The sequence below is a fragment of the Octopus bimaculoides genome, chromosome 4, assembly GCF_046866305.1.
Source record: "Octopus bimaculoides isolate indiv1 chromosome 4, ASM4686630v1, whole genome shotgun sequence".
Lineage (NCBI taxonomy): Eukaryota > Metazoa > Mollusca > Cephalopoda > Octopoda > Octopodidae > Octopus > Octopus bimaculoides.
Genome location: NC_142931.1, coordinates 100,893,398 through 100,918,968, shown reverse-complemented (window position 1 = coordinate 100,918,968; position 25,571 = coordinate 100,893,398). Strand labels below are relative to the sequence as shown.

Sequence of the window (25,571 nt, the reverse complement as noted above, 5' to 3'; positions counted from 1 at the left end):
CATTCTTCACCTTATCTTCTTTTTCTCTCACCTTTTTCTTTCTCCTCTCTTTCCCTTCAAATAATCACATGAAAGCATTACAATTACATTCCCTCTACCTCACGTCACGGATGCTTCTTGCTCCCACTTTTTGTCCCTCCCTGCTTTTCTTCCTCCCTCTTTTTCTCTCTCCCCCTTTTTCTCTAATCATGTGAAAGCGTTACCCACAGGCAAAGTAATGCAATGACAAGCTGAATTATTATAAGATTGAACAAACTACCTTGCAGCATTTTGCTCCATTCTAAGTTGAAATCCCACTGAAGTCAACTTTACCTTTCATTTCTCTATAACAAAATCGTGTGTGTGTGTGTGTGTGTGTGTGTGTGTGTGTGTGTGTGTGTGTGTGTGTGTGTGTGTGTGTGTGTGTGTGTGTGTGTGTGTGAGCGTGTATGTATGTGTGTGTATATGTGTGTGTGCATGTGATTATCGTTTTTGTCAACCATATCACTAAACTCACTCTCAACAAAGAAAGGCCAATATTTTTTCATTCCAAAGTGCATGTATTTTGCTGCAAAATATTTTGGTAAGTCTTCTTTTTCTTTTACTGCTTAAATCCATGGAAACGCATTTTTCTTCAATATGGTTGTTTTCGTAGATGTTTCACATTGCCATTTAATGCATGCATGTAAACTAGATAAAAAAAAAAATTGTGTAACAAGTCTTTTTTATTATTGTATTTTTTATTTTTTGCCTAAATCTTGTATAGGCAGACTTTTGATAGTGTGGTACTCTGTGTATGAAATAAATTCTGCTATGCAGTTAAAACTTGTTAGAATCCACCCATGTTGTACAATATCAGAAGCACATCTGGAAAGGTGATTAAACAGTAAAAAGGAAATTACTACTGTTATTAATAATAATAATATTAGTTTCAAATTTTGGCAGAAAGACAGCACTTTCAGAGGTGGAGGACTAAGTTGATTACAATGCCCCCAGTATTCAGCTGGTACTTATATTGACCCCAAAAGGATGAAAGGCAAAGTCAATCTCAACAGAATTTGAACTCAGAATTTAAAGATGGATGAAATGCCACTAAACATTTTGGCTGGCATGTTAACAATTCTGTCAGCTTGTTGCCTTGACTACTACTAATAATATTAATAATTGTTTCTAACATAAGCACGAGGCCAGAAATTTTCAGGTAGAGAACAATCGATTATATCATCACCTGAACTTGAGAAGTACTTTATTATTTTCAGGGGCCTATGCTTGAAATATTTACAATACTAACACACATTTGGATTTCATCACATTTTCTGTTGATATAGGGCTGGAGTTTGACCACGGGAAGTGTCCATATTTAACAACTAAACATTGAAATACTGCTCTCTAAACTCAAAATCTTAACATCAGTAGTCTTTCTTTCTCTCTCTCTTGTTCCACAAAAGAAGTGCTACAAACATGTAGGTATTGATGAAAATATATGGATACAAAGGTATGAACAAAAATAGAGTAAACATAGAAATTACAGCAGACTGAAAAATATGTGGAAGCCAGAGTGTTTCTCTTACATGATAATCTCCCACAATGCATTTGCAGTGCCCATAACGGATACCAACATTTTAGATACCCAACTAATCTACAGAGAAAATCCTCTCCAAAGAGATTAAACCCATAAGATTCTAACATCAACAGCAAATTTCACTAAAACAGCGATATCGACAGACACTGTCTTCGAAGAAAAGAGAGTGCTTTTGAGTGTCATGTGATATCACTTAGACTGTACCTGCTGAACAATAGCGGCAAAAGTAACTACATCAACCAAGTTGTCAAAAATGAAGTGTATAACATGCTGTGGGCTGGGGGTGGACACATGGAGACACATTCACTTCCTAATAATCTCCCATATGAATCCAGAATTGCTTGGCTAGCATACCACATGAAAGACCTGAAAGTGAAACCCTCTGCATATCACTAAAAGATTATATATGGATATATGACCATTATTATTATTATTATTATTATTATTATTATTATTAAGGTGGTGAACTGGAAGAATTGTTAGTACACTGGGCAAAATGCTTAGTGGTATTTCATCTGTTGTTGCATTCTGAGTTCAAATTCCACCAAGGTTGACTTTGCCTTTCATCCTTTCGGGGTCAGTAGAATTAGTACCAGTTACACACTGGGGTCAATGTAATCGACTTAATCCCTTCCCTAAATTTGAGGCCTTGTGGTCCAGTAGAAAGGATTATTATTATTATTATTATTATTATTATTATTATTATTATTATTATTATTAAGGCAGTGAGCTGGCAGAATCGTTAGAATGCTGGGTGAAATGCTTAGCAGTATTTCATCTGTCACAACGTTCTGAGTTCAAATTCCACCGAGGTCAACTTTGCCTTTCATCCTTTCAGATATATGTTTCATCCTCTTGGGTGTATGTTTGGAAGGCTCTCCTGCAGGTTGGTCACTAATGGTCTGCTGAGACTGCAGATGAGGAGTTGGCTCTGGACTTGTGCAGTTCACGTTTTCTTTGTGGCCTTGCAATCCTATTCTGTTTGTAGGAGGTGGTGCCTCTAGCAGGGCAGGCTTGCACTTGCATTTCCCACATGTCAGGGTTGATCTCAAAGTTCTTCCATAAGGATTTGAGTGCATCCTTGAAGCACATTTTCTGTTCACCTTGTGTGTGCTTACCTTCCACCAGTTCATTCTTGGGGAGCCATGTAAGAGAGGAAAGACATTAGGCTGGCCACCAAGTTGAAGGTATACCAAGCAGCTGTTCTGCCTACACTACTGTTCATGTACGAGACTTGGATGGTTTATGACCACCACACCTAGAAGCTAAACCATTTCCATATGAACTGCATAAGAAAGTTGAAAATCACCTGGCAAGATAAGGTCCCAGACATAGACGTCCTCTCAAGATCTGATCTGCCAAGCATTTACACACTGATCAGGAGAGTGCAGGTCAGTGAGGCAGGCCACTTCGTTTGAATATGAGTGGTGAAGTTGAAGAGGATGATAACAGTAGCATGAAATGTAGCCAATCTTGAACTTGTGGCTATTACATCACATCACATCACATTTTAAAGGTTATGGATTTATAATCCAAGTGAAGAAGTTGGCTGTAGAACATCAGCTGAACAAGCAGAATGGTGTAGCCCTCAAACTCCAAAGATGCTACCACAAATGGTGATTGTCACTCATCTATGGAGGACATAACACACATAATCAGCAGCTGCCCAAAAAATGCTACTGATGTATTAGCAACATGATGTTTTTGTTAAAGCAATATGAAATACCACTCACAGAAGAAGAAAAAAACTACCTTGGTATAAATATAAACAGACCTTTGCAATTGAATACGCACATTCATGTAAATGCAAGAAATACTGGTGGAACATTTCCATCAAAACTTGTACCAAGTGCAAATATAACATGTCTGATATTTCTTCAGAAGTTGCCGCACTTGGAAGATTGCATCCATGGTATGTTTTTTAAGAGCAAAGCCAAAAGCATCACATCTAGTCCTACTCTGTCATGAATCAATTGTACTCTCTCAGTGATTTTCATAACCTGATCCAGTAATTTGATCCCTCTATAGTTGTTTCTCTCTAAGGTATCTCCTTTGCTTTGGTAGCAGTTAATGATACTGCTATGCCAGGCATTGGGTATGACTCCTTCCTATACACTGAACTACAAAAGAAACGCAATTTTTTCAAATGTCATTTTTATATGAAAATCTATTTCAGAGATGTAAGTGTAAGTATTCAAAGACATGCTGGTTTATGGTTGAGACTCAAATTGCAGGTAACCTTTCAACTTACCCTGAAATGAGATGCCAAAATGTAGCTGTGCTGAATGCTGTGGGTGACAATTGCAAACAATTGTTATGCAAACCGAGATGGATATGCATCTCATGGAGGTTATGGGTATAAAAATCAACTTGAACCACATTCCTGGCATTCATAATTTGGATGCATCAGGTATGACCTGATTGTCAGCAGTGCAGAGAGAAGCTATCAGCTGATTGCAAGCAGAGCAGCATGCCCTGGTTGTTGCAAAAGCTTACAATGTCCATGTCAGCACCATCTATCACCTGCAACAGTGATACAACACCAACAGCACTGCAGACCGTACCCTCAGGTGACCACGCCCAGGCAGGACCACTTCATCCACCTGCAACACCTCCGTGATTGCTTCAGACCAGCCAGCGTGACAGCTTGTGAGACCATTGGCACTGGACAGTGACCCATCAGTGACAACATAGTATGATGTCGACTGGCCGCCAACAACCTGCGCTGCCATCGTCCTGCTTGAGGGCCTGTCCTCACCTCCCACCACTGTCAGGCATGACTACAGTGGGCTACACAGCACCAACATTGGTGGCATCAACAATGGAGGTCAATAGTCTTCTCTGACGAGAGCCAGTACTGTGTTTCCATCTCGGATGGCAGAGTGAGAGTGTGACATAGGAGAGGTGAACGCTACAGAGATGTATGTGTCATGGAGAGAGACACGTGGGGTGGTCAAAGCATCATGGTTTGGAGTGATATAGGCCTGAATCAGAGAATTGGGCCTCATTTGTTCCAAAATGTTGGTGCAGGCAGAAGGAATGGCATCATAGCACAGCGCTACATTGACCAGATCCTAAGACCTCAAATTGTGCCCTTTTTCATGCGTCACTATAGTCACATGTTCCAGCAGGACAATGCTCCCTCCCACATGGCCAGGGTCACCATGGACTTCCTGCATCAGCAGAACATCAGAACCATGCTGTGGCCAGCTCTCAGCCTGGATTTGAGCCCAATTGAACACCCGTGGGATGAAATCCAGAGACAGCTGAACCAGGTGGTCCCAGGGCTGACAACTCATGTGGAACTGGAGCCAGCTTTCCTCAGAGTGTGAGCACAGGTGCCAATGGTTTTTGTGAACTGCTTAATGCATTCCATCACCCAGGGAGGGCATACATGGTATTCAACATGTCATGCCCTACAATCTCGATGTGCTGGATCTGTCCACTACCAGAACACATGACAACGAACCATAGACTGTAGAAAAAGTGCATCCAAGAAATTGACTTTCTCAGATTAATCAAAATTTATCTCTGACAATGAAATTAAAGCATATTTCACAGTCACACACGACATGCATTTCTCTTGTGGTTCAGTGTATAACTTAATCGACTGTCAGTGTGGTAATCATGTACCCTACTTCACTGAAACTTTTGAGCATCTCCACAACTATTCCTGATGAACCTGCAGCTTTCCTTCTTTTCATGTTCTCAATTGCTTTATCTGCCATGTGTACCATGGTACAATGTCAGCTGTGGCTCAAGGAGGTCAGATGCACTAGAATACATATTTTCTGCTCTTTGATCCAAAAAAAGGGGATGACCAGGTTGCCAAAATGAATTTTCTATTACAAGGGAAGCAACAAAATATTTTGCCTTTTGAACTATATTTTCACGTGCAGCATTAAAGAGGCTTTGCATTTCTGGCCAGCATGTCAGAAGAGGCATTGACATGTGAATTAGTGAGTGTGAAAGAGTTGTGGTTATATGCCATAACCAAGAACATACTGCTCAACACTATGAGAGAATATACATATGTATAACACACACTAACATAGACACATATTTATTTATCTGCATGTATATGTGTGTATGTATGTATACATACATATATATATATATATATATATAGTTCAAATTTAGAGAAAAACAAAGATGAAGACAAGTGTAGGAACAACAAAAAAGTGTATTAATTTGACACTCGGGAAAAATGGAAAAGTTTTTTACGTTTCGAGCCTGAACTCTTCGACAGAAAAGAATAAGGGGAAATAAATAGAGAGTGAATGAAAAAAACATGTTGAGTTCAGTTGTCCAATATGTGTGTGTGTGTGTGTGTGTGTGTGTGTGTGTGTGTGTGTATCTCCATTCCCCTTATTATTAACATATATATATATAAAATATATATATATATATATATATATAATGTTAATAATAAGGAGAATGGAGATTTGCACATTGATAATTTATTTTACAGTAAAACACAGCATATTACCATGACCTACATGTGTTTCCACTGCACCAACTGTACACCAACGCAGATGCAAACTTGCAATATTGTCAGTGCAGTTTCATCAGGGTCTGTACATCAGGTCCACTTTGAATTAAACTCTGCTCAGAGACCAAACACAGTATACACCTGGATAATATCTCCCTGCAAACTTACTTTATATATATATATATATATATCTCAGCTTGCGAAGACTTGTTGGGGCAAGCAAAAGCGAAATCGTGATGGCACCTGTGCCCAGTGTCGCCTTTCTGGCACTTGTGCCTGTGACATGTGTAAGGACTTTCGAGCGAGATCGATGCCAGTGCCCCTGGACTGGCTCTTGTGCGGGTGGCACATAAAATACACCATTTTGAGCATGGCCATTGCCAGTACCGCCTGACTGGCCTTCGTGCCGGTGGCACGTTAAAGCACCCAATACTCTCTCTGAGTGCTTGGCGTTAGGAAGGGCATCCAGCTGTAGAAACTCTGCCAAATCAGATTGGAGCCTGGTGTAGCCATCTGATTTCACCAGTCCTCAGTCAAATCGTCCAACCCATTCTAGCATGGAAAGCGGACGTTAAACGACGATGACGATGATGATGATGATGATATATATACACATATACACATACTTATATCTCTACACTTATCTATATCTATCTATCTATATATACACACACACACACACACACACACACACACACACACACACACACACACACACACATATATATATATATATATATATATATAAATACACACATATATACATGTGTGTATATACACACACATACATACACACATTCAAGGATATAGTTGAAAATACTTGCTCAAGGTACCATGCAGAGATCGAAGTCAGTATCACGTGGTTGTGAAGTGAAATTCTTAACCTCATACCCATGCCCTTACCTGTGTTAATTATATCAAACCACCGAAAAGCTAATTAAAAACAAATGTACCATGAAGTAAAAGCACATATTAGATAATGACTGCTAATATTTTCATGTTTCTATAACATATTTCATTATTTTCACATTATAAGCATAATATACTTTTATGCTCTATTGCTATCTATTTCACATTTTCTGCATGCTATTCAGGCATTTAAACATATGTAATTAATTTTTTAAAGTAATTCACTGCATTAACTTATATCAATGTTTATAATGTATAGAATATACTAATGACATCTTACATTGTTAGCTGCAAATATTTGGTACTTCCCATTTCAGAAGTTGGCGTTTAGCACTCTTGGGGAATCTAATGATTTTTAAAGTCATTTTGTTCTTCCTTTTTTTTTTTTTTCTTTTTTGATGCAATAATATAAGCAAGTTCAAAAATAACAAACAAAAAAAGATAGTTTTTTAAAAAAATTAGATAATAAACCACACATATGCACAAAAAAAAAAGTTATCAAAAGATGAACAATTAAAAAATATAAACAAAGATAAAAATAAAAATAATTTTAAAATATTACAAAATCATTAATTTATTCCGATGGGATAAAAAAAAAACTTGAAGTTGTTAATTGCTATTATATATTAACCATGACGAGACTAAGAATATAAAATTGTTCCGTTTTGAAAGTCATAATCAATAAATTGCAAAACTGGTCATTAAAAATAATTTTATTTAGAGTTTATTTTAAAACTTTTATTTTAAAATCTGATTCAACATAGAAATAATATAGGAAGACAAAACTGCTGATGTTTAAGTTTTCAAAAGTGTAAAAAAAAATTTGTGGTGTGTATGTGTGTGTGTAGAAAAATTTTTAAGACTGTTGAAGGGAGATGAATATTTAATGAGGTATTACTGGAAAAAATAAAGTAAACCTGCCACTTATTGTTAGCTTTAAATACTTAGACCCACACATCCATATAGACACACATTATTCCTAGCAGAGAGGGAATGCTGCAGTCATGTGTGTGTGTGTGTGTGTGTGTGCATGCGTAGAATCACATACACATACACACAACTTTCTACAGAGATCTAAATATTTAAAAATACATACAGATGAATATATACACACCTTCATGATAAATACAAATGCGCACTCACACACACATACAGGATGATGGGCCTTGTAATGACTTCAACAATAAGTGCACCGCATCAACTAAACTACCTACCCATTTATGCCTACCCAGTGTAAATAGATGAATATACCACACAAGAACAACAATACAGTTCTTATCATTTTCAGGGAGCATCAGCATGGCTCTATACATAATAAAATTAAAGACACACTCATAGCTTCAGTGTGTCATAGCATTAGATATTGTGTCTGACTCTTTCATACATAGATCATCATCATCATCATCATCATCTTTTAAGGTCAGTTCTCCATTCTATATGAGTTGGATGGTTTGCCAACAGTTAGACAGCTGGAAAGCTGCCTGGGCTCCATTTGTCTGTTTTGACATGGTTTCTACAAGTAGATACCCTCTCTAATGCAAACCACAAGGCACCGGTACAGGTACTTTTATGTGACACCAACACTGGAGCTTTTCTGTGGCACATTAGTTCTCATTAATCATGTTTATATAAACTAGCAGGACCTGTGGAATTTCCATGAACCAATTAATAGAATGTTGAGTAAATAATAAACTTTTTCTACATATATGTAAGTATGAAATTAATGCATTGAAGAAAGGAGTAATTAAAATCTCTACATACATAATAAAATGAGATACTTAGGCAGCAAATACTAAAATTGCGTATATTTGAACTGTTCTATTTACAAATACATAAAGTTTAGCTATTAATTCTACCCTTTTTTAACATACAATACTCATAACTTGGGAAAATAAACAACACAGAGATACTTGGTAGTGTTCACCATGTGTGCAAAGATTGCCAATGCCAATCTGTCCGTGGTACACCCACTCGCAACATAGAGCCATGCCAGTTTCCTCCGATATGAATACTGAAAACAATACAAAACTATATAATACATGCCACATATAAATAGTTTCCTCTTTTGAAAGCTATTCATTTAATATATATATACCTAATGCAATCAAGGGTCTCCAAAATTTCTGAAAACACTCCACTCCTTCAAGTCAGTACCTCTCGGCAGACAATGTTCTTAGTAACAGTTCACCCTCTTCTCCTTCCTTGTCTGTCTGTCTTCATCACTTTAACCCTTACATCTGAGAGTTTGAAAGCTCTAGAGTATGCCACATACAACTGCCTGTGACTGAATACTGGCTGAGGTAAGACCAATCCCACCTCAAATGTCTGCCCTTGTGACTTGTTAATAGTCATGGCATATGACAAACAGACAGGAAACTGGGTTTTCTCCAAGGTGAATGGCAAGTTGGGGTCGCTTGGAGCCAGCTTTATTCTGGGGATGAAGACATGCCTGCCAATTAGTGAGCCGCTAACCAAGGAAGCCTCAATTAAATGTTGGTGCATGGCTACCACTTCCAATTTTGTACCATTGCAGAGTCCATTCTGGATAGAAATGCTATGAAGAAGCATTACTACTGAGCCAGATTTTAAACTCAATTTATGAGGAGGCATTCCTGATGGTGTCAAAGAGTTTAAAAATTCAAGTGGATAGCACTCAGCCTCAGCAGGATCGTCTGTCAAAACTTTATCTGTACTATAATAGGTGTGGCAGCCACCTGGAAGTTGTCTCAAAACTTCTTCATTGATCAGGAGGCAGTCTGAGTTCTTTGGCGAAAGAATTACTCTGCTTCTTCTCTCTTCCTCAGATGTATTGTTGAAGATATCATCCGCCAGAAAGCCATCAACGTATGAAATTTGAGGCACTTCTATGTCATCAGCAGCAAGACTAGGACCTTGTGGAGCTGCATAAGTTCCCTTGCCAGGAAGCAAGAACCATGCTACAAATTCTCTTTGATCTGCTGTTGTTTGATCTGTATTGAATAAAATTCAACCTTAGAGGAGAATTTTTAATAAAGATTTCAATAATTGCCTCACGAGTTCCTCTTGGCATCATGGGTAGGACTTGCCTAAAGTCTCTCCCCAAGAGCACAACTTTACCACCAAAAAAAACAGCAGCAATGGTAGTGATATTGCACAAGGCTTTATCAATAGCATAAAGAGCAAACAAATGGATCATAGAAAACCCATCCAAGATGATCAAATACAAGTTTCGTAAATGATTTGCATGGTTGAAGTGGCTGGTACATTACAAACGCTGGCCTCCATGAGTGGGACAGGCAACTTGAACAAACTATGGATAGTCTTTCCACCTGACAATAGTATAGAGGCAATACCTGCTCAAGCAATACTGCACACGCTGCAGTTGTTCCTTCGCAGATAAGAAATTATGGTATTAAACATAAAAGTTTTACCACAATTTCCTGGTGCATCTACATAGAAACAGGAGTGGTTGTGTACCTCACCTCTTCTCTTCTTATCTACAGGTTCAAGCACAGCATTAGCGATCAGTCTCTGTTTATCCGTAAGTGTTAGCAATGCCTGGGTGATCGAGGTATTCATGATAGTCAAGCTGCAGTAATCCAATAGGTTCAGACAGACCAATTGCTAAACAATGAATGCCATTCTCTATCAGAATTGCATTAATTGAGTGCAGTGCCATGTTTTCTGCGTGTTCTGCATTAAAACCTTGCTGCAAGAAATCTTCAATCATGGATTTCTTGTGAGTGGTCCACAGGTGAAGAGCATTTGCAGGGTTCATATACGTGCACAGGGCAGCAAACATAACACGCAACTGTAAGGGCATCCGACAGGCAGCAAACATAACACGCAACTGTAAGGGCATCTGACAGGCAGCAAACATAACACGCAACTGTAAGGGCATCTGACAGGCAGCAAACATAACACGCAACTGTAAGGGCATCTGACAGGCAGCAAACATAACACGCAACTGTAAGGGCATCCGACAGTGTGTCATCATTTGCAAGAAGACTGTATCTCAGGCATGATGCCTTAAATTTTGGCAAGATTTCTCCTACAGTGCGCAAATCCTGGAAGTTCACGGTGCCTGAAACATGCAGCAGCAACATTCACAAGGGAAATTTTTCTGTGTCTCTAGGGCTCACTGTATACATTCTACAGATGATATTAGTATTGCTTTGCCTTGATGTCCATGTTCTACTGCGCTCATTAAACATATAATGCAGCGAAGTGTCAGGGTACAAGTGGTTCCTTGCATCATCATCATTATGCTCATTCAGTTTGAAAGTAAAGTCTTTGCTGATCTTCAAGATGTACTTGCAAGTTTGTAGACAGTGTGAGATATGTCATGTAGCTTGAACTCTGAGTCTCCACATAGCTCCCGGAGGAGAAATATATCGGCAAGCAAGATAATTAGTAATTTCATTGTGAGCTTGATTCTGCTCACGATCTGCAGCTGGGTTGTCTCTCTCCTGAAATGTAACTCACATCTCCGTATTGGCACATAGTCTCTTCTGGCTCTCTCCTCTTCTTATTCAACTGCATGCTTGTTCTTGTACAATTCTGCATAAGGATTAATTTGGTGGATAACATTACTTATTTTTCTCATAGTAACAGAGGAACACTCAGAATTTTGAGGTGCATCCATCCTGTGCTGCAGAGCTTCATCAGCATCAATGATGTATAACTGGCCGTATTGCAGTTGATCATTAGCAGGATGCAGGTTTGTCATTGTCGTGTGGTTAGTTTGGCCTGGAATGCGGAAGCAATACGGTTCCCTTCCTGGAGGTGCTGCCAGTTTGACTCTAAATGACGCAAATAAGAAGGTACAATTGTAATTTCTGATATTTCTATGGAATAAAACAGACTCTTGATTTATTCCCTCAAATAAATTTTTTAGTGTCTCTGGATATGGTTGCAATGCAGGCACGTTCACTTTTCCATTGTGGCAACAACTGCTATTTTCATTTCTAATCCTAAGCGCAACTCAGTATTCACATATAACGTTCATTTCTCCTATGTTAAATTGTTCCAATTCATTAACAATTGCTCTGTTCAGCACTGACCTATGTCTTCTCACACGCTGTCACTGCACCTGATGCCTCCTGAAATTGTCAATTTCACCAGCATTCATATTTTGAAATTTTTCTCGATATGTTCCCCTTTGGTTTTGCTAAGTAACCCTGTCATGTTGATTCATGTTCCCTACCCTTTGCTGAAATAAGTTTCTCTGCTGCTCGTGGTACTGTACACGCTGTTCCTCATTCATATTCTCTCTCTTTTGCTGAGATAAGTGTCTCTGCTGCTTCTGGTACTGTACATGCTGTTCCTCATTCATATTTTCTCGTCTTATTTGTTGTCTCCTCCTATCTTGCTGCAGGTGTTCCTCATTTTGTTCACCCTCCATTGACACTTGTCTCAGCTGCTAGCATTGCCTGTCTCTCTCTAGGATTTCCTGCCTCTGCTCTTCCCTAATCCTCTGCCTGTAGAGACTCATTCTCGTGTGAGCAACTTCCAGTTTTTGTTGCCAGTTCATGATGAATGCAGTTTATAAACACAAAAGAAATACAAGATAATATGTATACAAAACACACAAAAAATTGATAGAAATGGTCTGTTATAGGCAATTTGGTTCTTCAATGTTTCACTCACAAAATCAGATCCCATTCAATTTTGCTCAGATTGTTTTTAATTTTGGTGTATCGATGCAGTTCTGAATTTTGATTATTCTCAAGTAATTACATTATCTCGTAAATTAAGAATCTGATGTTATTTGGAATTAAAGTTTGAAAATTTGGGTAATTTTAACCCATCAACAGACAGCAAGGCATTAACTGCTTGTTACCATGACAACTGCATGATGTTTCTGGATGTGTGCACCCATGCAAGTCAGTGGCACCCGCGATAAAAAAAAACCTCTACATTTTGAGTAACATTTTATTTCAATTTCAAAACTTGTTTTATTTATTTACTTTATTAGATAGATATATTTGTCCAAAGTAGATTACATTTGAATAACATTTGATTTCAATTTCAAAATGTGTTTCATTAGATATACAGATAAAAACCCCATCCCCGATTTACAGTTTACATACATCTATACATGTATGTATAGATATGTGTCTATCTAGCTATCTGTAAATACACAGAGAATGTCACACGTTCACACACACACTTTCTATCATTACTCTCTCTCTCTCACTACTTTTCTGTCCCTCCTTTCTATAGAAAAGTAACATCGAAAATTTACTGTGGTTATTTCTCTTTGATTTAACAATGTGTTGATGTACAGTACAGAGGAGGGACAGAGAGGTAGTGAGAGAGAGAAAGAGTCAGAGTGCAAGGGAGATGGTGAGAGAGAGAGAGAGAGAGTGGTGATAGAAAGTGTGTGCGTGTGTGTGAATGTGCGACATTCTGTGTGTGTTTATAGATAGATAGAAACACACATATTTATATGAAGTGCGTAATGAACGGACGAATTAAGTAACTAAGGAAGGAACAAGCAGAATTACAATATGGTGGTGAGTGATGGGATCCTCCACTCAAGTGATGGGATTCTCAACTCAAGTGATGGGACCCTTAACTTTTGAAGATGTTGCAGTGGTGCAGTCAGAACATACAGTGTGTGTGTCTGGAGCATTTTAAATCTTCTTGAGTCACACTCCAGATTACCACACAACAAACTAGTATTCACAAATCAAAATGCAAAGAGCAACTAGAGGAATGTAAAACATCTGACACTTCCCAGGGGCTTAGTTTTAGGAGCGTCAGCACTGCTTGTCAGATGGAGGAGGATCAGGGTCAGGAGGCACACCAGAGTGTCTAGAGCCTCTCTGCTCAACTTACTCAATGCACAAAAAGAGTGGATGAATTTGAAAGCCCCAAAGGCTTCAAGAAGAAACCACTGCTGAATTTGTCATCAGTGATAGATCTAAGAAAGCCATCAAAGAGATAGGCTTGGTATCTGAAACAAGCTCAAGGTAGCAATGGTTGAGAAGAGACCGCAAGCGGAACCTTTCCAACGATGAAAACTAGTTCAGTCCTCACTATCCCACTCAGGCAAAGCATACAAGTTAAGAGGTGCAATGCTTGTGACCTTGAGACTTTCAGATGATACAAAAGGGCTTCCAGCTTTGTGATGGATTTAGAAGAGCACCTTTAATTTATGTTATAATAAAAAGGTAAACTAGTTATCCTGTTTTATTCATCCCTCATATATATATATATATATATATATATATATATATACACACACACACACGTGTATGTATGTATGTATGCATATATATATATGTATATATATATATATATATATATACATATATATATGTGTGTGTGTGTGTGTGTGTGTGTGTGTGTGTGTATATTTTTATATGTATGTATATATATATATGTATATATATATATATATATATATATATATATATATATATATATATAGGTACACACATATGTACATATATATGCATACATATAGGCATACATGTACATGTGTTCACACATGCACTCATATTCACACACACAACACTGCACCATGGCAGTAGATATATTCCCTGACCCTCACATATGAAGCTTTGTTTTTATATATTGTAGTTTTTGTTTATTGCATTCAAGTCACTTCATCCCCACCACCGCCACCAATAACAACAACAACACTATAACTTCCTCTGCCTCAAAGACTTCATGTAACAAAGAACTTACCGAAGAAAGTTTTTTGGTAAAGCTCATTGGTTCCTGTCTAAAAGGTTAGATAATTTCCAGAACAATAGATACAGTTATGATGTAATATATATATAGCTGTATTGATTAGGATGAAATGAACAAGATCAATATATGTAGTTATATAACCCTAGGACAGAACTAATTGAGCAGATATGTGACCAAAAACATTCTATCTCTGAACATCCTCACTTTTACTAACATGCAGGAACTCAGGAATACATTATTTAATATATCCACTATGTTCTTTTTATGAGATGGTAATGTGTGATTTGAGCAAGCTGTAGCAGCTATTTCTAGCAAGTAGAATGACCACGTAAAGGCTTTCTCATTGGTTTGAAGATGATCATATTTAGGTACATTATATAAATTCACAGAAAACTCATTCTAAATTAATATTAGAAATAATAGCTGACAAGCTTTCTGTGGAGAAAACAACAGATAATTAAACACACATACATACATATATTAATTATTTGCAGGTTCCAATTGAATCAAGGTATTTTAATAATAAGTTTACCAAGGTAGGGTCAAGAACAGTATCTCTGTGTATCAACAGTATCTATGGATGCTCACATACTAATGTATATACAGACTTATCATTTTATTAATATAAACATTCACATGGACAGATCAAATATACTCAACAATATAAGTACACATATACATGTAAAATCATAACCAGGGATACTCAGGCATGCAGTTCCCTGTCCACTTTAAGGTTCAACATAGGGAAGACTCTGGGTGAATTGTTAGATACATATATAGGTATGTATACACACACACACACACACGCACACACACACACAGATGAGGAGGTGTTGAAAGCTCCTGGCTTTGGGTGAAAGAAAATATAGAAGGATCAGTAAATTGTGATTTTATTCAACATATTCCCCTCTCATATTCTCATACTTATTGCAGTGGTCCTTCAGTTTTTATGAGCCCTGTAAAAGTACTCAGAAGGTTGAGCCTCCAGCCAGACCTTTTGAAATACCTTTAAAGTGAGGAACTTTTCAGCACCCCTTCATAGATATGTTTCAGTTATGTCTAACTGAATAATGGTTTCAAATTTTTTAACAAGGCCTGCAATTTTAGCAGGGTGAGTAAGTAAACTATGCTACCCCAGTGCTCAACTGGTCCTTATTTTATCCATCTCAAAAGGATGGAAGGTAAAGTCAGCCTCATTGTAAAGAGCTCAAAGAAATGCCACTGAGCATCTTTGTCTGAGGCACTAATGCCATTGTCTAACTTAACAGTAGTTCCACTTAATAAAGTTCATAAAGTCCTGATCAGGCTATGCTTAGTGTTATCATAGCTCACTAAGTAAGGGAGTTGCTGGATCCAAGATGGATTAAGCATGGATCCAGTTGCTGGATCCAAGATGTGTGTTCTTTGTCTGGTATTCCTCGGAGGAACTGGTCGAGATGCAGTACCATTTCAATGTTATGGGTTCTTTGTTCTTGTTTCATTTGTTTTGGGATAATGTTAAATAAGACAGATTTGACTGAGGCAAAAATAGATGTATGTTCTGTGAGTTTGGTTTATGTAAGAGGCATATGGCATAGAGTCCATGCCTTGTGGGATGTTTGAACTTGAAGTTGAAATGCCGACTGTGTATATTCCACACTCAGCAGATGATGTAGAACTCACTGTGGCATTAGAGGGACTAGAGTTCAAGTGTGTCAAAACAGTCCTTATAATCATGCTGTATATCTTGTTTTGTAATTGCCTTCTGGAGTACCTCAATTTTTAAATGGATTTGTATTCAAAGTGTTCCAGGGAGATGGCTTACTAGCTTAGACTGGTGTTCTTTTTTTCTGGAAAGGTTACTAAAAGAGAACTGTCCCTTAGGTGCTCTTTTGTGCAAACACTTTTTGTACATGTTCATAGAGTTATGTGGGAAGGCTTTATCACAGCCTATCTGCCACAGCCTATATGTCACAGCATATTTATTAAAATATGTTGATGGTGAGTACCAGGAGGTGATGTGTTTGATTTTTGATTTTATTTCTGGATTGCAGTTAATCTTTTACCTTTTACTTGCTTCAGTCATTAGAATGCGGCCATGCTAGGGCACGACCTCGAAGAATTTTCTTTAGTTGAATAAATCGACCCTAGTACTTATTTTAAGCCTGGTACTTATATTATTGATCTCTGCTGCCAGACCACTAAGTTACGGGGATGTAGACACACCAACATTGGTTGTTAAGAAGTGGTGGGGGAGAAACACACACACACACACACACATATATATATGACAGGCTTCTTCCAGTTTCCGTCTATCAAATCTCCTCACAAGGCTTTGGTCAGTCTGAGGCTAGAGTAGAAGACACTCACCCAAGGTTCTATGTAGTGGGACTAAACTCAGAATCATGTGGTTGGGAAGCGAGCTTCTTACCACATAGCCAAGCTTGCACTTATTTGCATTTTTTTTTTCTTTTTTCTGTCTTTCAAATGGTGTATGCTAAATTCCAGATATAGGTACATTCTCAAAGAACACGTTCTGGCATGGTTTCAGACAGAAGGTAGACTCATTCCTTTTGTGCATCCATATTTGGATCAGGGTCACTGATTCTGTATTTGAGACAGTTTGTAGGCTGGAGGTGTAGACAACCTTTCACAGGTCTATCATATACCAAACATATATAAATTTGTTCTGATGATCAGTGCACTGATTTTAAACCCCTACCAATGTATCTTTTGCCAGTGTCAAATAATGATCTTCAATTCTCTCTCTCTCTCTCAATCAGCAATATTGTATATTACAGATTTGAGAGATCATTCACTGCATTGCTTTCCCTAGAAATAGTAAATGATTGAGTGTGGGACTAGCAAGCTTTTATGATAGAAAAACCGTTACAATGCAAAGATAGACCAATGTGTAATACAGCACAGAATAGCAATGACAATATAATATAAAAATAGCATAATATAAAATATATAACTTTCTTTAAAGCTCTAATATATGAACATTATTTACAATCCACTCTCCACTATATTGGATTTCTCAAATGGTTAAATAATACATTAAGAAACATAAGGTGAGATAAAAATATTAGAGAATGAGTTGAGCTCATATAATTTCTCTCTCTAATTTATTTTGAGATTTTAGATCAATACTTAATCTCAAATTGCTTATAGATTCTTGATTTGAGTATCAGTTTGGGGGCTAATCAAATTGATATTCAAACTAATCAGTTTATTTTCAATTAACTATAAGAGGACTTCATTTTTCAAAATACAATCAGCCTTACTGATTTAGAACAGAAATCAAATTAGTATAATAAAGCATGTATGAATATATACATATATACACAACACACACATAAATATATACACATATATACATACATCCATACAAATATATATATATATATATATATATATATATATATATACACACACACACAAACACACATATGCACATACATACAAATATATATTCACACACACATACATATCAGTATTTGTGTATGTGTATTTATGTGCATGTTTATATATGCACACATGTATACACCGTAATAAAGCACAAGCCAGGATTGGGTAGAAACTCTGTGTATTCTTAACACATCATTCAGCATTAATTCCTGGGTATCTACATCCTTATACTGGAACTTAAGCATTTCAAACAGTAACATGTAAAATAAATTTTAAAAACAAGAATAAATTTAGCATAACTTTAATATGAGTTACAATTGTTTCTGTAGCATTCTGTTTCAAACCACATTGCATGTAAAAGATTCTATGTGAAAGATTATCACAATATGCATGATTTAATATGCTGTAGTAGCATTTCTAGCATTAAGAGATATGATTTAATATTAATCTGATAACATGTCACTTCAGCATAATGAATCAAGCATATTGCATAATCTTTCACACAGAATTCTTTACATGTAATGTGGTTAGAAAGGGAGTCATAGAGAAGCAATTGTGATGAATATCAAAATTATACTAAATTCACACACACACACACACACATGCGAAGGCACATGGCCGGTGCTAAGCTGTATCAGCCTTTGCATTTCCCTTGGACAACATCGGTGGAGTGGACAGGGGAGAGTAGTATTCATGGTGACTTCTGGTCTTCCACAAACAATCTTGCCCAAACTTGTGCCTCAGAGAGGAACCTTCTGGGTGCAATCACATGGTCATTCATAACAGAAGGAGGTCCTTAATTATATATATATATATATATATATATATATATATATATAGAGAGAGAGAGAGAGAGAGAGAGAGAGAGTTATTAATATTTCTAAGTCTCTCTAAAGGAGACTACGGCAGCGGTACTGGAAATTAATAGTTATCGCCAAGCCAACATGACAGTCCCAAAATTAGGACGAAAGCTGCCGTGAATTAGCTCCAAGAAGCCATCGCCTCTAGCTAGCTATGTGACACACGAAACTTGCAAACACACCTGTCCTTTCATGGTATTTTTTCACTAAATAATTGAACTACTGAGAAGGTTTATGAGTAGCATGGCAATCTGTTTCCGATTAACCTAGGAACGGAAAATCAAACTGAAGGCTGGTTTTTGTGGAGGTCATTGCAGTTTAATGATCATAGAACATATAAGCTTGCAAGTGATGCAAAGCAGAGCTACTGAAGTGTTTTGGGAGTGGATAACTGATAAATACTACAAAATATAGTTGTTTTACATCAAAGCAAAATTTCTTGTCAGAAATAGCTACATACATGGTGTAAGGAAATTGAAGGAAGACATTGAAACTTCCCCTCTGCAAGTTTATTTTTTTCAACAGCAAAGGGAGCTATTTTTGTTGAGAGATAAGCTAACAAAAGCCCCTTTATTCTATCTCTCATCATAGCCTACGCATAAACTAACAGTGAATGCTGCATAAAGTTAAACTGGTATGGAGCTTTCTGAAAGATACGTATAGCTTTCGCTAGTGGAAGCAAATTTAAAAAGGGCTAGAATGACAATGCTAAAATGTATTTGAAACAATGGACAACAGTCAAAATATCATAATGGATGGGTAAATAAGCATCCTTAAAATGAAACAATGATGTCAAACGTCAACAAAGGTATCAACAAATAGAAGAGAGGGAAGGGAACATCACCTTTCAAGTAACTCAGAAAAGGTAAAGGTAAGCTTGCCAAAGTTTAATACAGTTTAAATATGCAGATTAAGATAGTTTGGTATTAGATATTCATTGCGTACAGTGTTTCTAGTAGATTGAATCACTGCCGTAGGTGGACAGTGGAAATAAACAAAATCCTTTGACTTTTATAAAGAGATTAGAAATGTATGGAAAACCCTACTTACAAAAAAACTATGTCAATTTATGTCCTTTAATGCAGGAGCTCTGGGCAAGATGTTATAGTGCATGACCATCCTTGGGATGTGTAAAAAGTTTGGTGAAAATCGGTTGAAAATTGTGGAAGTGTATGTATTAGTCATTATACACACACATACTGGGATTTATATATACTAAATATATATATAAATATATATATTTGTCAGTGTCATAAAGATTTGTGAGTGGATTTGATATACGGAAACTAAAAGAAATTCATCATGTGTGTGTCTGTGTTTGTACCTGTGTTTGTCCCCCACCACTGCTTGACAACTGGTGTTGGTATATTTACATACCTGTAATTTAGCAGTTTGGTAAAAAAAAAAAAAAAAGACAGATAAAATAGGTACTAGGTTTTAAAAAAATAAGTCATGTCGTCGATTTGTTTGACTAAAATCCTTCAAGGCGGTGCCCAATGTGGCCACAGTCAAATGACTGACACAAGTAAAAGATAAAAGGTACATAAGTACACACATGCGCACATAACATGAAGGGTAAGGTTTGAAAATCAATTAAGGTTGTTCATAATTTTTTCAGTCTGTAGAGAAATGGCTAAAATTTGCCCTGTTTATACTTATACCATGTGTTACATATATGTTATATCATACCTTAATACTGTGCAGACTAAGATCCCCGTTGACAGGCCACTGGTATTTATAGAGTATTAAACACTTTCAGTATGCAAATTAGGAACCCTTCATAGAGTTACTGGTGCATTTGTTGAGTATATAAACAGTTTAGCTACTTGTTTCTCTGGAGACTGTCAGAATGATGCAGACCCCCTCTGATGAGAACCCAATAAGGTTTGAAAGCTTATTAAGGTGGTTTATCATTTTTTTTGCAGTCTGCAGAGAAATGGCTAAAATTTGCTCTGTTTATAATTATACCATATGTTACATATATATGTATATACACACATATTCACACACAGATTTAAATATGCATATATATAAAGTAGACAACACTCTAGGCTCCATCACTAACCCTATCTTATTTGTTATAGTCTTATGAGCCATCAGAGAGGAATTTAAGACAGGCTATCTATAGGGACTGCTATTTGCTGTTGCCTTACTTCTCAATAGACTCTTTAGTGGATTTAAAGAGGAAATTGCAGAAGCGAAAGCCAAAACTAATCATAAGGCCTGAAGGTAAATCTATCAAAGATTTAAAAATTGGACACACTACAATTTCTGCCCTGCTCCTGCACAAACACCAGCCCCATATCACTCATAGCTGAACCTGAAACCCATGTTGCAGGCAATTATCCCTTACACCACAAAAACATGCTGACCTTTGAGCAAAGAGCATAACTCTAGATGAATTTTCTCTCAAAACTTTTCCCCACAGGTTGTTCCAGTTTGTTACAACACACACAAATCAGATGCAACATATCCTGACCTCCAGTAGCAGAGAGGTGTTACCATACTTTTCATATCAGCTCTTCTGATGAGCACTGGGGTTGGGTTTTCTCTTAATTCTTATGTGCAAAACTTATTGGTAAAATCAATTGAAATGGATCTGTATTGCAGCATTGTATAAATATTAATATGCACACACACACACACACACACACACACACACACACACCAGTGCTCCAGAATGGCCACAGCCTTTGGGCTGAAACATATAAAAGAGAATGTGTGTATATATGTGTGTATATGTTGTGTTGTGTGTGTGTGTGTGTGTGTGTGTGTGTGTGTGTGTATACATATGTATGCACATACATGCAAACCCATATGTATACTTATATGTATGCATGTCGTGTGTATATTTCATATATATATATATATATATATTTATATATATATATATATATATATATATATATATATATATATATATATATATATATATATAAACTTGAAATAATTGAAGAAGTATAATAAAACAACAACACTTCACTGCCAACACAACCACCACCAACCATAGTAATAAAATGTACACTAAACTGAAGTGCCATAAGCCATGGAAGATCTGAAGATGTGATTTCTTTTATTCTGATTTCTACCCAGGGGGCCTACAAAAGGCAAGTTACAATCTGCCATCCGTTTTCAATGCTGATAGGAACATTTTTTTAAACACCACTACCACCACCACCACCACTATTATCAGCACTACCAACATCGTTACAAATACTTCCATCACTACTACTATCAACAGTACCACCACAATCACAAATATCACCACCACCATTACATCATAAAATGTAAACTAGAGCTTAAGAAGGAGATCTCAACATGGTTCCTCACTCTTCTAGAAATAGCAGTCAAATGCTTCTCAAATCAAACACAACCATCTTCACTAAGGAATGTAATGTAGTTATAAGGTAACATAATGCTGCATAGTCTTAAGAAGCATGATAGTCATGCCTGTATACTTTCCATCATAGATCTGCTCAATTAGCGTTGACCTGGGGTTAAATAACAACAATAATGCACACATATTTTGGTAATGTTGATGTTTATTCATGTTTCTGTTTATTCAGTGCTATATACACATTACACACACTCATGTATACGTGTACATTTATATATACACTGCAGTGTTACACCTATGTATTATAGGGATTTGAGAAACTGCAATTAACTAAAATTATTCTTGCAATAAAAAGACAAATGTCCCTTCTAAGAGTGTTTAAAATGTAAACCAACACACAAGGAAGATAACAACAATAATATCTACTAATGCAGCAGATTGTTTTACACAAACTTATCCACAATACTGAAGCCAGCTGCTCATGCACACAATATTACATGCAGAGAGAAGGTAGCAAGTTGGTACAATTGTTAGCATGCCAGGCGAAATGCTTGGCAGCATTTTGTCCCTCTTTACTTTCTGAGTTCAAATTCTGCTGAGGTTGACTTTGTCATTCATCCTTTCAGGGTCAATAAAATAAGCACCAGTTGAATATAGTGGTCAATGTAATCAACTTATCCCCTCCTCAAAATTGCTGGCTTTACACTAAAATTGGAAACCAATGTTACCTGCAGAGGTAATATTACATATATGCTCAATGGTCACTGCAATATAGGGAAATTGTTTATAAGGCAGAAATCAAGTTCAAGCAATCAAATAATGCATCCTGTCTAAAACACTACCCTGGAATGATGGAAAGTTTTAAAATGACTGGATAACCATATCTTATTCAGGAACTACAAGAAGTTATTCAGATAGACATATACTCGTACTCTTTTACTTGTTTCAGTCATTTGACTGCGGCTATGCTAGAGTACCGCCTGTATGACTTTCAAAAAAGAAAGCCATAAAGTACAACATCAGCTGGAGATTAATTGTAAAGTCTTTATAAAATGGTAGCAGCAGATGTACAGTGGAAAACAAAGCTGATACTAAAAAAAGTTCACTCATATGGTTATACTTGAATGTGAAATCCAAAACATTCACTCCTTGCTTACTGACCTAGACCATTGAGGCCAGATGTGTGGATTCACTCCCTGTTTACATGAGAACATTCTCATTTACTGGACTAGACCATTGTGGCCATCTGTTTTTCTATATCTTTTCTATTTTGTTTCTCATTATCTGACCTCAGGTTCAGAGAGCTGCATTTTGAATGTTTTTTTTATTCTGGCTTTATTTTTCTATTGTTATCTTCTTTTCTTTCTTCTCTTCCAGGCTAACAGCAAAGATTTCATACCATGGAGCATAACTTATGTCTTAACACCCTAGCACCAAATTTTCAAGTGCTAACTATCAGATAAAATATTTTAGATTTGAGTCTAGCATGTCTAGTGGAATTACCTATGACTTTCTTAACAAAGTATATCCAAATTACAAAGTATATCCAAATTACAAAGTATATCCCAAATAGACATATCCTTGAGTCTCTGCACCAATAATCTGTGATGTGAGAAACTGGCAGTAACATTGTTGTTACTTTCATATAATTGTAATATGAAATTATTTAGTACTACTTTATATACATCTTAGACATATGAACCTACTCCTCATCACTGTGTTTGTCTGTTTGTATCATTCTGTGTGTGTGTGTGTGTGTGTGTGTATCTCACTGTATTGACCAGACTATCAGACATTGTTACACAACACTAGTAACAATGGCCAGATCAACATTCCCACTGAACAGAACATGGAATGCCAGTCAGTAACAGGGTGACACATTTACAGCTGAGTGGACTGGAGCAATGTGAAATAAATTGTTTAGTTCAAGAACAGAATGCACTACTTGTCTGTGGTCTTGCAATCATGAGTGCAGCACCTAATCACCTGGATATGCACCTTCACACACACATGCACATGTGCATGCACACACACATATGTATGCATGTATATGTGCAAATATGTCTGGTTAAGAAGCTTGCTTCCCACCATGTGGACTCATTGTATGGTACCTTGGGAAAGTGTCTTCACCTTTAACCCCAGGCTGGCTAAAAGCCTTGTGAAAGGATTTGTGTGTACTCTAGTTTTGATATCAATGTGATAGTCGTAAACAGACATCACGATCATACAAGCAAAGTTGTTCATTTTCACTCTTCTAGGAAAAATTTGTCTGGCCATGAGAAATATCACCTTGCTTGGAAACAGCTGAAAGTTGGCAACAAGAACAGCATGTGGTCACAGATAATCTGCCTCAAAAAATTCTATTTGCCCCTTTCAATCATCGATGTTTTGTTTTTCATAATCTAATAGGTTACTCAATACTTTTGTAGAATACAAATTTATTATTCTTATAGAAGAATGTTGTTGACAGTGACTTCAAAGTTTCAACAGACTAAGCCATCTATATTTATTAATACTTAGCAGAAGTAATAGAGTGACACAAGGGCCAAGAGTTTCATGTGTTGGCACTAAACAAACTATATGTATGTATGTATGTTTATATGAGAGAGAGAGAGAGAGAGAGTATGCAGACTACTCTCCAAGAGAATTAGTAGGATCAGTAGCCAAATCTTCCTCAACTCACATCCTACCGTCTTAAAACATAGAAGAAAATGCTGGACAATGAAGTCATATATATATATATATATATATATATATATATATATAAGTCAGTAAATAGTGGGGTTGTGTTAACCGCACGTGGAGAAATAATAGGAAAATGAAAAATAATAATAAGGCAGAATGCAAAACTGAAAGCATATTTTAATATAGATTTCTAACTGGCTTTCATTGTATGGCAAATTTTCAAGAAGAGGGAGAATGAAAATGTTTTTTACAAAAAGTAAAAAATGAAAAAAATAATATATAAAAAAAAATATATATATAAAAATAATATATAAAAAAATAAATATACCAATACATTATACTGTCTTTGAGCTTTTAAAGTTCAATGGTAATCCATGTAGATAATAGTTGGAAAAATAAGGATGCATGAAAATTGAGAGTTGTGTTAGGTTTAAAAAAGGAACTAAAGGTTTATGTGTTAAGCAGGAAGTGTGGTGTCAAAACAGGAAGTGTGTGTAAGGGGAGACAAATCTCTTTAGTTGGAGTTATGAACTCTTTGTCAACAGGAAGTTTATGTCTGTTCCTAGAGAAATAAGGTCACTGAGGGGTTTGTGTGTTAAGAAATGGTTGGAATTTTTCTATGAAAAGATTCTCCTTGTTGATTCTTTCTTGTGT

The 25,571-nt window shown here is 36.6% G+C and overlaps 1 protein-coding gene across 1 annotated transcript in view; it reads right to left on the bottom strand.

Moving 5' to 3' along the window:
* LOC106867327 (rap guanine nucleotide exchange factor 4) overlaps nt 1–25,571 on the bottom strand; it is an 828,140-nt gene that overhangs the window by 749,672 nt on the left and 52,897 nt on the right. The gene's annotated exons all lie outside the window — the stretch shown is intronic.